Genomic DNA, 13,545 nt, shown 5'->3' on the forward strand with positions numbered 1-13,545 from the left:
GTTGCGTACCTCATGCGCGGAGTTAAAGAGCAATTGTTCGCCGGACTTATGCGGAACCCACCAAGCACCGTGACAGACTTTATCAAAGAAGCTACGGCTATCGAATGGGTGCTTCACCTACGATGCTGACAATACGATCGCTTGTCCGGCAGCGCCCACATTCAAGTCGCCGCTACGACATCTGACAATCAACGCTCGTTACGCGATTTAATAAGAGAGATTGTTCGCGAAGAGCTGCTGAAGCTTCGGAATCTGGTCATGGAACCACCCACGGCATCTGTCGCTGAAGTCGTCCGCGAAGAAATACGCCAAGCGTTTTCAACAGCTGTTCCTACTGACAATCAGCGGCCTATGAGCTACGTAGCCACGCTTTGCCGCTCACCACCCATTGCGCCGTCGTACCGCCAGCCATCGGCAGCCGTTCTTTGGTCGCCACCGCAAGAACAGACACCGCGGCACCCTGCCGTCGTGCCGCCGTACGAAATGTCGCCGTATCAAGAGCCGTCTCCCAACGAGACATGGCATTTGCCACATTACGAACCGTTGCGGCGTCCATAGCTTCGTAAAACAGACGCCTGGCGCACTGTAGATAGGCGTCCACTTTGTTTTACCTGTGGAGCAGTGGGCCACATTTCCCGCCATTGCTGGCACCGCGTAGATATGTTTCGACCTCTTTGGCAATGGTCTGACGATCGACGCGCCAACGACGGCTACGCACCACGCCGGGACGCTCATTCTCAAGGACCCCCCTTGTATCAGTCACATTTTGACAACCGCCGCGCCAATAATGACGACAGTGTGCCTGATTACCAACCAGGTTTGGGACGTTGACCACGCTCTCCATCTCCGGCTTATTCGCCTTCGTCGCGCCACCGAACTACAGCCGACGTCACAGGAAGGAGGTCACCGAGTCCAGGCCGGGGAAACTGAAGGCGGCAACCTCCGGGGGTGAGGTTGCAGGCCGTCAAGGCGACGAAAAAAAGCCCCCGTTACTTGTACCACAGGACGCCGTAAAGCCGAGAAGTTGTTACACCGACAAAACTGTGACCACAGATCTTACCGTTTCGGTAGACGGACAGCAAGTAACAGCCTTAGCTGACGCCAGCGCCGACTTTTATATCATAAGTGAAAACCTTGCCATAGGCCTCAAAAAATGTGAAGACTACGTGGACGGGACCTCACCTGAGGACAGCAGGCGGCCAGCTGTTGATGCCTGTCGGAAGGTGTACAGCAAGACTCGACATCGGTGGCTCTTCTTTCGTGGCGACGTTCGTCATCCTCACCTCATGTTGCAAGGACTGGATCATAGGGATAGACTTCTTAAGAGAATATGGTGCCGTCATCAACATCCCGGACCGTTCAACTACATTCCGCAACAGCCCTGGTTTAGTTGACTGTTCAGACGCAATACGTAACACTTTACGTATAATTGATGATGATGTGGTCGTCCCGCCCCGGTCATGCACTCTTGTTTCGGTGGAAGGCCACGAAGCGTTTGATGGCGAAGGCATTGCTGACCAAATTGACTCGCTGCTATTTAGTCATGGCATTTCGGTCGTACGAGGTATCGTCCGTCTCACTGGTGGACGCACGAATTTACTTCTGACGAACTTTAGTGCTGAGCGCTGGCACCTTCCGAAGGGCACAGCTGTCGCTTCGTACGACAATATTGTAGAAATGCGCGGCAGTTTATGTTTGTCGGTATTGGACAAAGCGCCTAATCAAGAACCAGAACCCGTTCTCGACGTTGGCACCACCTTGTCAAAGGATGAGTGACAGAGACTTCTTCAGCTGCTAGCCGAATTCCGCGACTGCTTTTCAACGACATCACGAGTTGGTCGAACACCTTTGACAAAGCACCGAATAATCACCGAGGACACGTTGAGACCAATCCACCAGAACCCTCATCGTGTAGCTTCAAAGGAACGCGAAGCCATGCAACAACAAGCCGCGGAAATGCTTGCAGATGACGTCACTCAACCGTCACAGAGCCCCTGGGCATCGCCTGTAGTGCTAGTAAAGAAAAAGAATGGCACCCTGCGTTTTTGCGTGGACTACAGGAAGCTGAATCGGGTGACCAAGAAAGATGTGTACCCACTCCCACGTATTGATGACTCCCTTGACAGACTTCAGCACGCTCGCTACTTTTCTTTCATGGACTTGAGGAGTGGATACTGGCAGATCGAGGTAGATCCATGAGACCGAGAGAAAACCGCTTTTGTGACGCCAGAAGGTTTATACGAATTTAAAATCTTGTCTTTCGGTTTGTGCTCCGCGCCCGCGACTTTTCAAAGACTTATGGACATGGTACTTTCGGGATTGAAGTGGAAGACGTGCCTAGTCTATCTGGACGTCGTTATAGTGTTTTCGACCACTTTTGACGAGCATCTCAAAAGGCTGGAAGATGTTTTACGTGCCATACGGTTGGCGGGCCTGATATTGAAACCAGAAAAGTGTCATTTATGGATGACTGCTAGTTGGGCGTGTTGGTAATGGTTCATGATGAGACATCGCAAAAAATATACACACACTCAGAGAGGACACAGACAAGCGCTTACTAGCAACTGAAATTTTTATTTCGAAGCGAACACTAATAAATAAATCACACGCATGTGCGTCACTCCCAACTTCCCCTGTCATCATCAAAAACGGGATATTACAAAATATACACGTGCCCACAATCGGAAACAAACACGTATCAAGGACTAAGAAAAAAACGTGACACAGAGAAAAACACTGGGTTATGTGACGTCCAAAAAAGCAAATTCCACATCTGTTAGTAGAACTGACGCTTGGCTGACGCAACTGTCGCCTCCTTTTCTTATTCTATAGGCTTCAAATATTTCTCTCGTCGTCCGCTTGTTGTGCTTGTCAATTATTCGTGTGTCGTAAAATTTCGGTTGGCATGTGCATTCCTTGCAGTGCATCGCTAAGTGTGAGTAAGGGGTCCCCTTTAGTGAACTCTCATGTTCACGAAGGCGCACATTTATGCACCGACCCGTCTGACCAACGTATTCCTTTTCACATGTGAAAGGAGTTCCGTATACAACATCTTTTTTGCACTCAACGTACCTCATGCCATGCTTTATGCTGCATTTTTTCGAATCCCCAGTTCCTTTATTGTTAACTAGCCTTTCCACTGCTGGACAAATCTTTGATAACTTGTTTTCAGCTGAAAAAACGACCCGCACGCCATACCTCAATGCAACTTTTTTCTATCTATGTGAAATGTTGTGCAGATACGGGATCACCACTGTCCACTCTCTTTCACCCTCAACTTGTCTCCTCTCTTGGCTTGTGCCAATGATTGCATTTTTTACTTCCCGACGATTCTTCTCACAGGCCAAAAGGATACAATCATCTTGGTAAGCGGCTCCCCTCAAGCGCTTTATCTGCGCGGAAACACTCTCATTCAATGAGTGTACGCACGATTTTATGAGGGTAGCTTTGATGCAAGAAGTTGCAATCCCATTCTTTACTATCTTCTAATGTGCCGAATTATAGCTCAGCAATGGTTTTCCCGATTAGGGTGATACATGCAACACGTGTGAAAAGGAGACAAAGTAATTTTTATTTCTAGGTCCAGAAACTGAATGCGTCGTTTCTTTGGCACCTCAAAGGTAAACTGTAAGCCACACCCGTTTTTCCTAAAAGCTTTTAAAACAGTCACTAACGTGCTCATACCCGGATCGTTTTTTACCAAAACAAGGTAGTCATCTACAAATCTAAACAGCTTCAGATCCATACCATCTAGCTCTTTACCTACTGCTGTGTCAAGTTTGCTCAAAAAACCATTGCATAGGATCGGGGCGACACTAGACCCAATGCAAATCTCATCCTTCTGGACGTACACTTCTTCATTCCACCCCACTAGCGTGAAACTCAGATACATGGCCAAAATCTCCATAAAACCTTCTACAGACATACCACAGGCGTTACAAAAAGCCACTTCATCATTTTTTTCGGTGATGCACTCTTGTACGCTTTGTAGTAAAAGACCATGCGGAACAAAATAATATAAATCGACGACATCATTACTCAAGGCATCAGAGACCCTTACATCATCTCCCTTTAAGTAGTCCACTACTTCCATGGAATTGGAAACCAAAAACGGGTCACAATACCGGAGTGTTTTCAGGTGATTTTGCGAAAATTCGGACACGAGATGTAGCCAGGTACCCCTTTCCGAGACAATGGTTTGGAACGGAAGGTTCTCCTTGAGTGTTTTCACCGTAAAGAACGCTTCCAGTAACAAGCCTTTTTCACCTTTTACTGCTGAAGACAGCCTGCTCAGGTTCAAGTCATCTAGCTTCCTAACCGCCCGACGTTTTACAAGGCTGACCTTCTCCTCAACTTTGCGGAAATCCTTTTCAATAGCAGCCTGGGCCTTCTCCAAATATAGCTTTTCTGGCAAAATAACAAAGTAACCCTCCTTATCCGAAACCGCGATACGACTACCACTAGCAGACAGAAACTTAATCACAGGTGCCATTTTCTTTGCCATGTGCGGTGTTACATTGCTAGACGAAAACACAATCACGCAATCAGTAATGCACCTCAGTTTTTCCTCGTCCTTCACACGGCTTGCCACGGACCTGGCCACTTCTACCTTCTCGGCACGGGAAAGAACTGGTTCCACACAGAACTTGGGTCCGTGTTGAAGAAGCCTTCTATGATGGTCAGGCAAAGCCAGATCTCCTAGGATCATGACCTTTCCTTCCGTACTTGTGCGTCTTTCTTTCTTGGGTAAACTTCTTCGTGTCATATATGTTTTCACGAACTTCAGTTTCTCGGTCACGTCGTCAGCAACGCAGGCGTCCGGCCCGATCCTGGAAAAATTGCCGCCGTCGCACACTTCCCAGTACTCTCTAATAAGTAGGCTGTCAGACGCTTCCTGGGCCTTTGTGCCTATTATCGCCGGTTTATCGCAGACTTCGCCCGCATCGCGTCGCCACTAACTCGTCTAAAAAGAGACGATGTGGCCTTCGAGTGGAAAGAAGAACAGGAGGCTGCCTTTAATGACCTGCGTCAACGTCTTCAAACGCCCCCGGTGCTTGCCCACTTCGACGAAGAAGCCCCGACAATGCTTCACACAGACGCTAGCAATGTAGGTCTTGGGGCTGTGCTTGTGCAACGGCAAGAGGACACAGAAAGAGCGATCGCCTACGCAAGCCGAACGCTAACACGCGCAGAGGCTAACTATTCAACAACAGCGAAAGAATGCCTCGCCATAGTATGGGCAGTAATGAAATTTCACCCGTACTTGTATGGCCTGCACTTCAAAGTTATTAGTGACCATCACTCCCTTTGCTGGTTAACTAATCTAAAAGATCCCACCAGCCTATTGGTGCGTTGGAGCCTAAAACTGCAAGAGTTTGACATGACGGTCGTGCACAAGTCAGGCAAGCGACATATGGACGTTGACTGTCTGTCCCGTTCACCCATTGAGGCGGCAACCCTACCTGAAGAGAAGGAAACGGCATTTCTCGGTGTTCTCGACAAGGCCGCCATTGCGCAGCAACAACGTGACGACACTGAGTTGCTTGGCTTAATTAACTACTGGGAAGGCAGATCTCAGAAGGCGTCAAGAGTTTTCGCAAGAGTGTTGTCATCGTTTTGTTTACGGGGCGGAGCACTCTACAAAAGAAACTTTTCGTCGACAGGATCCACCTATCTGCTCGTCATACCAGCAGCCCTTCGTATCGAAGTACTTAAAGCATGCCACAACGAGGTGACCTCTGGCCATTTGGGTTACATGAGAACGTTGGCCAGAGTACAGCTAAGGTATTACTGGCCGAGACTAACCACAGCCGTGAAGCACCTGTCACCACTGCCGTGAAGCACCTGTCTCGACTGCCAGCGACGCAAGTCACCACCGACTAAACTAGCTGGCCTCCTGCAGCCCGTGCAGGTCCCAACAGCTCCATTCTACCAGATAGGGATGGACATTTCGGGCCCGCTTCCTACTTCTACTGCAGGGAACCACTGGGTTATCGTCCCGACGGATTATCGGACCCGTTATGCCGAGACAAAGGCTATCCAGAGAGGTACAGTGGCAAGATTTTTCATCGATAATATTGTACCGAGGCATGGTGCACCAACCGTCGTGATCACAGACAGAGGAACCGCATTTACGGCTGCTCTTTTGGATCACGTCCTGATGCTGAGTGGAACAACACATCGTAAGACCACCGCCTACCACCCACAAACAAACGGGCTGACGGAGCGTCTGAACAAAAGCATTGAAGACATGCTTTCGATGTACGTAGACATTGAACACAAAAATTGGGATGAAATCTTGCCATACATAACGTTTGCGTACAACACGGCCAAGCAAGAAACGACCCGCATGATCCCGTTCAGCCTCGTTCATGGACGAGAAGTACGAACTATGTTAGATGTGATGCTGCCGCACGAAAGTGATGACATCGACCCAGACGCCAACACGTTTACGGAACACGCGGAAGAAGCTAGACAACTGGCAGTTTACGGATCCGCCAGCAGCACGAGTACGATGCAGGCCGCTACAATGCTCACCACAGAGCAGCTGTCTATCACACTGGCGACAAAGTATTGGTTTGGACACCCGTACGGAAACGAGGACTATCAGAAGAGCTCTTAAGAAGATACTTTGGGCCATACCGAGTGCTGCGACAACTAACTGACGTCATTTACGAAGTCGTTCCCGACAGTTCGTGTAGTACCAAGCGTCGCCAGCACCATCCTGAACTCGTTCATGTAGTGCGCATGAAGCCATACGTCAGCGAGTGATTGCGTGAGACTTTTCTTTAGAAAAAAACTGCATTATTCACTTCGCATCGGGTCGATGCTCTTTGAGAGGGAGGCAAATGACCCATGTCTACCTGTAGACCAAAAACGGTGATGGGGAGATTTAGCGGACACCAGATAGTGAGCCTCTGGCTTGACTGGAGAACGAAGAAGAAAATCTTGCGGCTCAGCGTTTGAGAACACACTGCTTTCGCTGCCTCAAGGCGTACTTGTGCTTTTTTCGCATTGTACTGCGACAATATGATGAAGTTAGTGCTTGTTGGTGACTTCAACTTTACTGCAATAGAGTGTGATAATTTAATCGTCCGTAATAGGGAGGCAAACAGGTGCAAAACTAATTTTGGATATCATGCTAGCCTTTTTCATATCTCAACGTGTAATGCAAGCAAAGTAACACGCGTCCAAAAGCGTTTTTGAATCTTCCTTTGATTTCTAATTTAATAGAGGTTGAAATTGTGGTGGAACATATAATATCTGACCATTAAATGGTACTTACTACATTTCAATTTTATTTACTAGGAAAACAATATAGAGTGACACCTCGGCAAAGAAAGGATGCCTCAGCAGCTTCACGAACGCTCAGGATCCACGTACAGGACAATTGCATAAGGGTGCCAAGTGTCACTATGTGATTTCAACTTAGCATATACACTAGAATTCATAGAGCTCACTTTTCAAGACTATAATGTAAAAGGTATGCCGAGACAGTTACTTAGCATATATTTTTAAAAAAACATCATGTATTTCATCTGATGAAGAGGATTTTTTCTCACATTATTCAAATGGTTAAACACTCTGTTTCATTATTTTCCAAATCAAGGTTTTAAATCAACCAAACCAGAAGTGCGTGAGTTATCGGGTGTGAAGACTGATGCCAGGTGTTCATAAATGGTAGTAAACTTCTGTTTCATCAAGGTAGAAGTTTGTGGCGTTGTTTTTGCTGACATTTTCTGCGTACCTTCAGTTAAAAGTCGCAAGAGGTCTGATTATTATTGTTGAGCATAATATCCACTTGATGTTGTTTTAACTGACTATTCAGCATTTAATACAGCAGACAAGCAGTGCAGCACGACGTCAGCAAAATTCACAGTAACAGAAAAGGCTAGCCTATCTTGCACAAGCGGCTCAAGATATGAAGAAAAGCACAAGCATTATTGTTCAGGGCAGTGAAAAGGAAGTGAAACGCAGTATACAAGCGACTTGGGATAGTACATACTCAGTGCAGGGGCATGAGGAACAAAAAAGCGTGGGAGAGGCAGCTAGTGTGCAGCCAGCCACAGGTTTGCCATGTAAGCAAAATGCAGGTCAAGAGCCATGTGCTACTTCTAAGAGGCATTCTGCAACGCTTTGTGTGAGGCAGAAGAGCCCCCTAGTCGCGGTTTTCTTGACTAGTGAGAGACCGATCAGAGGTCTTGGTTCAATATAGTGGGAGATTCAAGGGAACATCTAAGCGATGCTCCAGACAAAAGGTTTTTAAAGAGGTAAGACTTTATAACCTAATAGTTTATATTTTAAATTATATATTTAGGAGTTCATAATTTAAAGGGCTTGATTAAGGCCCCTAGCTTTCTGCGAGTCCGTGAAGAATAACAGAGTTAACGTTTTTTCGCAGAAATATAAAAAATCAGGTTGATTCCGCGAAAAATTACGCAATGATGTTTTTTTTTCTTCGCGAAAATGCGAAGTCATTAGTTTGTTTGCAACGCCAGCTAACAAGGTTTTAGGCGCGTAATAAAGAAGCGACGCGGTTGTAGTGTGTTAAATAACTTGCTCTTGCTAAGAGCTTTGATTATAGAATTATTGAGTCACCATTTGCACTTCTTTGGGAACAGATATGACGCAAACTAGTCTAGCGCGAAACGGGGCTTTGTGGCGAACTCGCAATCATGCTCGCAACGTGCTGCGGTGAAGGGAATTCCAGTTTCGCACTCGATGTAAACGCGGAGGCAATGTCTTAAATCTTTTTTCCTCTGTAAAGAAAAAAAAAGCTCAGTTTTGTTGACGGCAAATTAATGCGCTCATATAATTCACTAGTAAATACAAAAATGTTTTATTTTGCTTTATTGTTTATTATTAGTAGTGAAAATTGAAGCCGCCACTGAATACAGGGCATAACGGTAGCCGTAGGTAGCCGTAGCGTAGCCACGTACCCATCCAACGTTAGAGTGTAGTAGAAGTGTTGAGTGGTGTGACCGTGCCTCGCCACCTGATCCCTTCTGCGTTGCCCGTAGCGGCGGCGCTTCAGTCAAATAGTACTGAAAGAGCCACGTGCCGCGTCCAGGAACTGCTATGCCCTTCGGCTCCTCCATCGCGCTTTCTTGATGTAGGTTTCTTTGTACCTGCCCATTATTTATGTCTAGCACATGATTCCCTAGCCCTTGAAGTATTACACACAAATCTACTGAATTTGATCTCCATAAAAGCACTTGTGAGAGATCGAAAATAATTCAGAAAGGGCATGTCTTATACTGAATTCTTCTGCCTTGGCTCTATCTTCGTTTGTTAGGCATCTACAATACACAGAACAACTGAGCCAACTTATTGGAAGTTGGCTGTGCTTAGAAAGACGTTAGATTTCAAAAAGTACCGCTTCTATCACACGCAAAACCAGGAGACCGCAAATAGAAAGGAGAGAGGGAGGGAATCTGAACCCCCTACCCCACAAAATGTTTTCGTGATTAAACTTTTTAGGGTATACTAAAATATTTACACGCAATTCCAGCGACCACCAATTGCCAAAGTTTGTCATTCTGCTGCATCCACCCTCAAAAAAAAAATCGGGGTGCTAGCCTTGTGCCGAACGCTTACAGTTGGCGAAGCTGCATATAGCGAGTCTCTGTACAAATGCGTACTGTAAATTTCGCCTTTTGGACAGTATGACGTCTTAAAGCTAGTTCAAGTTTAACGTGGTCGGACGAGAAATGCACCGCCTAAAATAGATGCTGTGCTCAGGAGCATTGCACGGATATTGGTAATGGGGCGGTGGTGACGTGTGACTGAAATGCGCGTAGCTGTGCATATATATATATATATATATATATATATATATACAAAAGTGTGTACCTAAGGGCTCGTTATTCCGTGTTTTGACAAAATAATATTGAGATCTAACAGACAATGTTGCCAAGGAATATATAGCGGAAATTCTTAGAACCAATGAAATGTAAATGAGTAGAAAGAAAAGTGGGGAAAAAATAGGTTGCTGTGAGCAGGAATAAAACCTAAGACCTTCGAAGAGCATGAAACTATTTTACAATACATTGGTTCGAATAAGTTTCCCTATACATTCCTTCTCATCATTGTCTGTCAGATCTCATTATTATCATGTCAAAACACGGAAAACCGCCCTTAGGTATACACCTCTTTCCCTTAGTCATTAACGAGGGTCTCGTACTGGCATACTTGGTGTCGTTAGGTTGTATAGGACATGGAATCGGCAATGAGTAAGGTAAAAACACAGTATACTATAGTGATGGGCGACTTTAATGCAAAGGTAGGGAAGAAGCAGGCTGGAGACCAGGCAGTAGGAGATTATGGCATCGGCACTAGAAACGCCAGAGGAGAGCTACTAGTAGAATTCGCAGAACGCAATAATTTGCGGATTTTGAATACCTTCTACCGAAAACGAGAAAACCGCAAGCGGACATGGAGGAGCCCTATTGGCGAAAATAAGAACGAAATAGACTTTATAATGACTGCACACCCAGGAATCGTGCAGGATGTGGAAGTGGTTGGCAAGGTACGATGCAGAGACCATAGAATGGTGCGGTCTTGAATTCGCCTAGAGTTGAAGAAGGAACGACAGAAACTGATACGCAGGAAGCCCATCAATGAGCTAGCACTGAGAGGGAAAGTACAGGAATTCAGAGTGTCGCTGCAGAATAGGTACTCGGCTCTTAGTGAGGAAACCAACCTTAGCGTAGATACAATGAATGATAATCTGACGAGTATCATTACGGAGTGTGCAGTGGAAGTTGGAGGCAGGGTAGTTAGACAGGACACTGGCAAGCTTTCCCAGGAAACAAAGAACCTAATTAAGAAGCGTCAAAACATGAAAGTGTCAAGTACAACAGACAAAATAGAACTGGCAGAGCTTTCGAAGTTGATTAATAGACGTAAAGTATGCGATGTAAGGAGGTATAACATGGAGAGAATTGAACACGCTCTGAAAAACGGAAGAAGCGTCAAAGCAGTGGAGAGGTAACATGGGATAGGCAAAAGTCGGATGTATGCACTAAGGGACAAAGAACGCAAAATAACTACCAATATGGATAGGATAGCTAAAATAGCGGAGGAGTTTTACAGAGATCTGTACAGTAGCCGAGACAACCACGACCTTAATACTATAAGAACCAGCAGTAACCCAGATGGCACCCCACCAGTAATGATAGAAGAAGTCAGAAAAGCTTTGGAGAGCATGCAAAGAGGCAAAGCTGCTGGTGAGGATCAGGTGACATCAGATTTGCTGAAAGATGGAGGACAGATTGTGTTAGAAAAACTAGCCACCCTGTTTACGAGGTGTCTCCTGACGGGAAGGGTACCAGAGTCTTGGAAGAACGCTAACATCATCTTAATACATAACAAAGGAGATGACAAGGACTAAAAGAATTACAGGCCGACCAGGTTGCTGTCCGTAGTATACAAGTTATTTACAAAGGTACTTGCTAACAGAGTTATTAAAACATTAGAATTCGATCAACCAAAGGAACAAGCAGGAATTCGAACAGGATACTCAACAATCGACCACATTCATACTATCATTCAAATAATAGAGAAATGCTCAGAATATAATCAACCACTATTCATACCCTTCATAGATTACGAGAAGGCGTTTGATTCAGTAGAAATATCAGCCGTCATGCAGACACTGCGGAATCAGGGCGTAGATGAAGTATATATAAACATTCTGGAAGAAATCTACAGGGAATCAACTGCTACCATAGTGCTTCATAAAGAAAGCAACAGAATACCAATCAAGAAGGGTGTAAGGCAGGGCGACACAATCTCCCCAATGCTATTTACCGCATGCTTACAGGAGGTTTTCAGAAGCCTAGAATGGGAACAGTTAGGGATAAGAGTTAATGGAGAATACCTTAGTAACCTGCGCTTCGCCGATGACATTGCATTGCTGAGTAACTCAGGGGTCGAATTGCAACTCATGATTACGGAGTTAGACAAGGAGAGCAGAAAGGTGGGTCTTAAAAATAATCTGCAGAAAACGAAAGTAATGTACAACAACCTCGGAAAGGAGCAGCGCTTCGAGATAGGTAATAGTGCACTTGAAGTTGTAAAAGACTATGTCTACTTAGGGCAGGTAATAACAGCTGAGCCTAACCACGAGATTGAAGTAACTAGAAGAATAAGAATAGGGTGGAGCACATTCGGCAAGCACTCTCAAATTATGACAGGTAGATTGCCACTATCCCTCAAGAGGAAGGTATATAACAGCTGTATCTTGCCGGTACTTAGCTACGGAGCAGAAACCTGGACACTTACAAAGAGGGTTCAGCTTAAATTGAGGACGACGCAGCGAGCAATGGAAAGAAAAATAATAGGTGTAACCTCAAGAGACAAGAAGAGAGCGGAGTGGATTAGGGAACAAACGGGGGTTAAGGATATCATAGTTGAAATAAAGAAGAGGAAATGGACATGGGCTGGGCATGTAGCGCGTAGACAGGATAACCGCTGGTCATTAAGGGTAACTAACTGGATTCCCAGAGAAGGAAAGCGGGTTAGGGGGAGACAGAAAGTTAAGTGGGCAGATGAGATTCAGAAGTTTGCGGGTATAAATTGGCAGCAGCAAGCATAGGACCGGGTTAACTGGCGGAACATGGGAGAGGCCTTTGTCCTGCAGTGGACGTAGTCAGGCTGATGATGATGATGATGGTGATGATGATGATGATGATGATGATTGGTCAGCTGTCCGCTCGTAATAAGTTCACGTGCTACGTGACGCTACACAGGGGTGTTCTACACTCGCCGCTGGGGATACAGATGGCGCTGACTGACACTTTCACATTTAAATGCACATATGAACCCAGTAAAGTGGTAAAAAGGGTGGCCGCCGAGATAGCGAGATAGCAAGAGGGCGATCGCGGGGCTTCTCTTTCGTGCACCTCTTCGCCCTCTGCTGCTGCGCACACCTCCTTTCCAGCTTCATCGCCAGCTCAGGCGGGTGCTTGCTACCACTCTGGCTCGAAGCGGCATTGGGCCAACTCCGGCGCTTTCCCTGCCAGGAGCCGGACGTGTTCGCGGTGCGGACGTAGTGGTCACTTCGCGCGGGTCTGCCGCACCACTTTACGGAGCGACCGGTCATCAAGACACATCGACGGTGACCAATACAGTCAATATTCTGCAAGTAACTACGACTATTCCGGCACAGACTGAGAGTGTACTCACTGGCACTGTACCTGTTGGCGTCCTAGCTGATCAGGTTCTTGGTGCGCCTGCTCCTGCCGTGTTGCCTGCAGTTGGGCACACCCGGACTATACATGCTTTGACTGGGAGTACTTCTACTGCAAAGATGGTAGTTCCGGTCGGGTTTGCTGATGCTGACCATACGTTAGCTTCATCATCTGTCCATTTTTCAGTTGTGCCTGCTGCTCCCGTCTTGCCTGTTGCTACTTCCCCCAAGCTTTGCTTCCTTCAGCTATTGGTGGTCTCCTGCATGCTGTTTTGGTTCTTAATCCACCGGAGATGCATCCACCGAGCGTGGCGGCCGGGATCCCAGAGGTGGTCCCTTTTCTTCGTGCGTCG

The sequence above is a fragment of the Rhipicephalus microplus genome, chromosome 1 (assembly GCF_043290135.1).
Source record: "Rhipicephalus microplus isolate Deutch F79 chromosome 1, USDA_Rmic, whole genome shotgun sequence".
In the NCBI taxonomy this organism is placed as follows: Eukaryota; Metazoa; Arthropoda; class Arachnida; order Ixodida; family Ixodidae; genus Rhipicephalus; species Rhipicephalus microplus.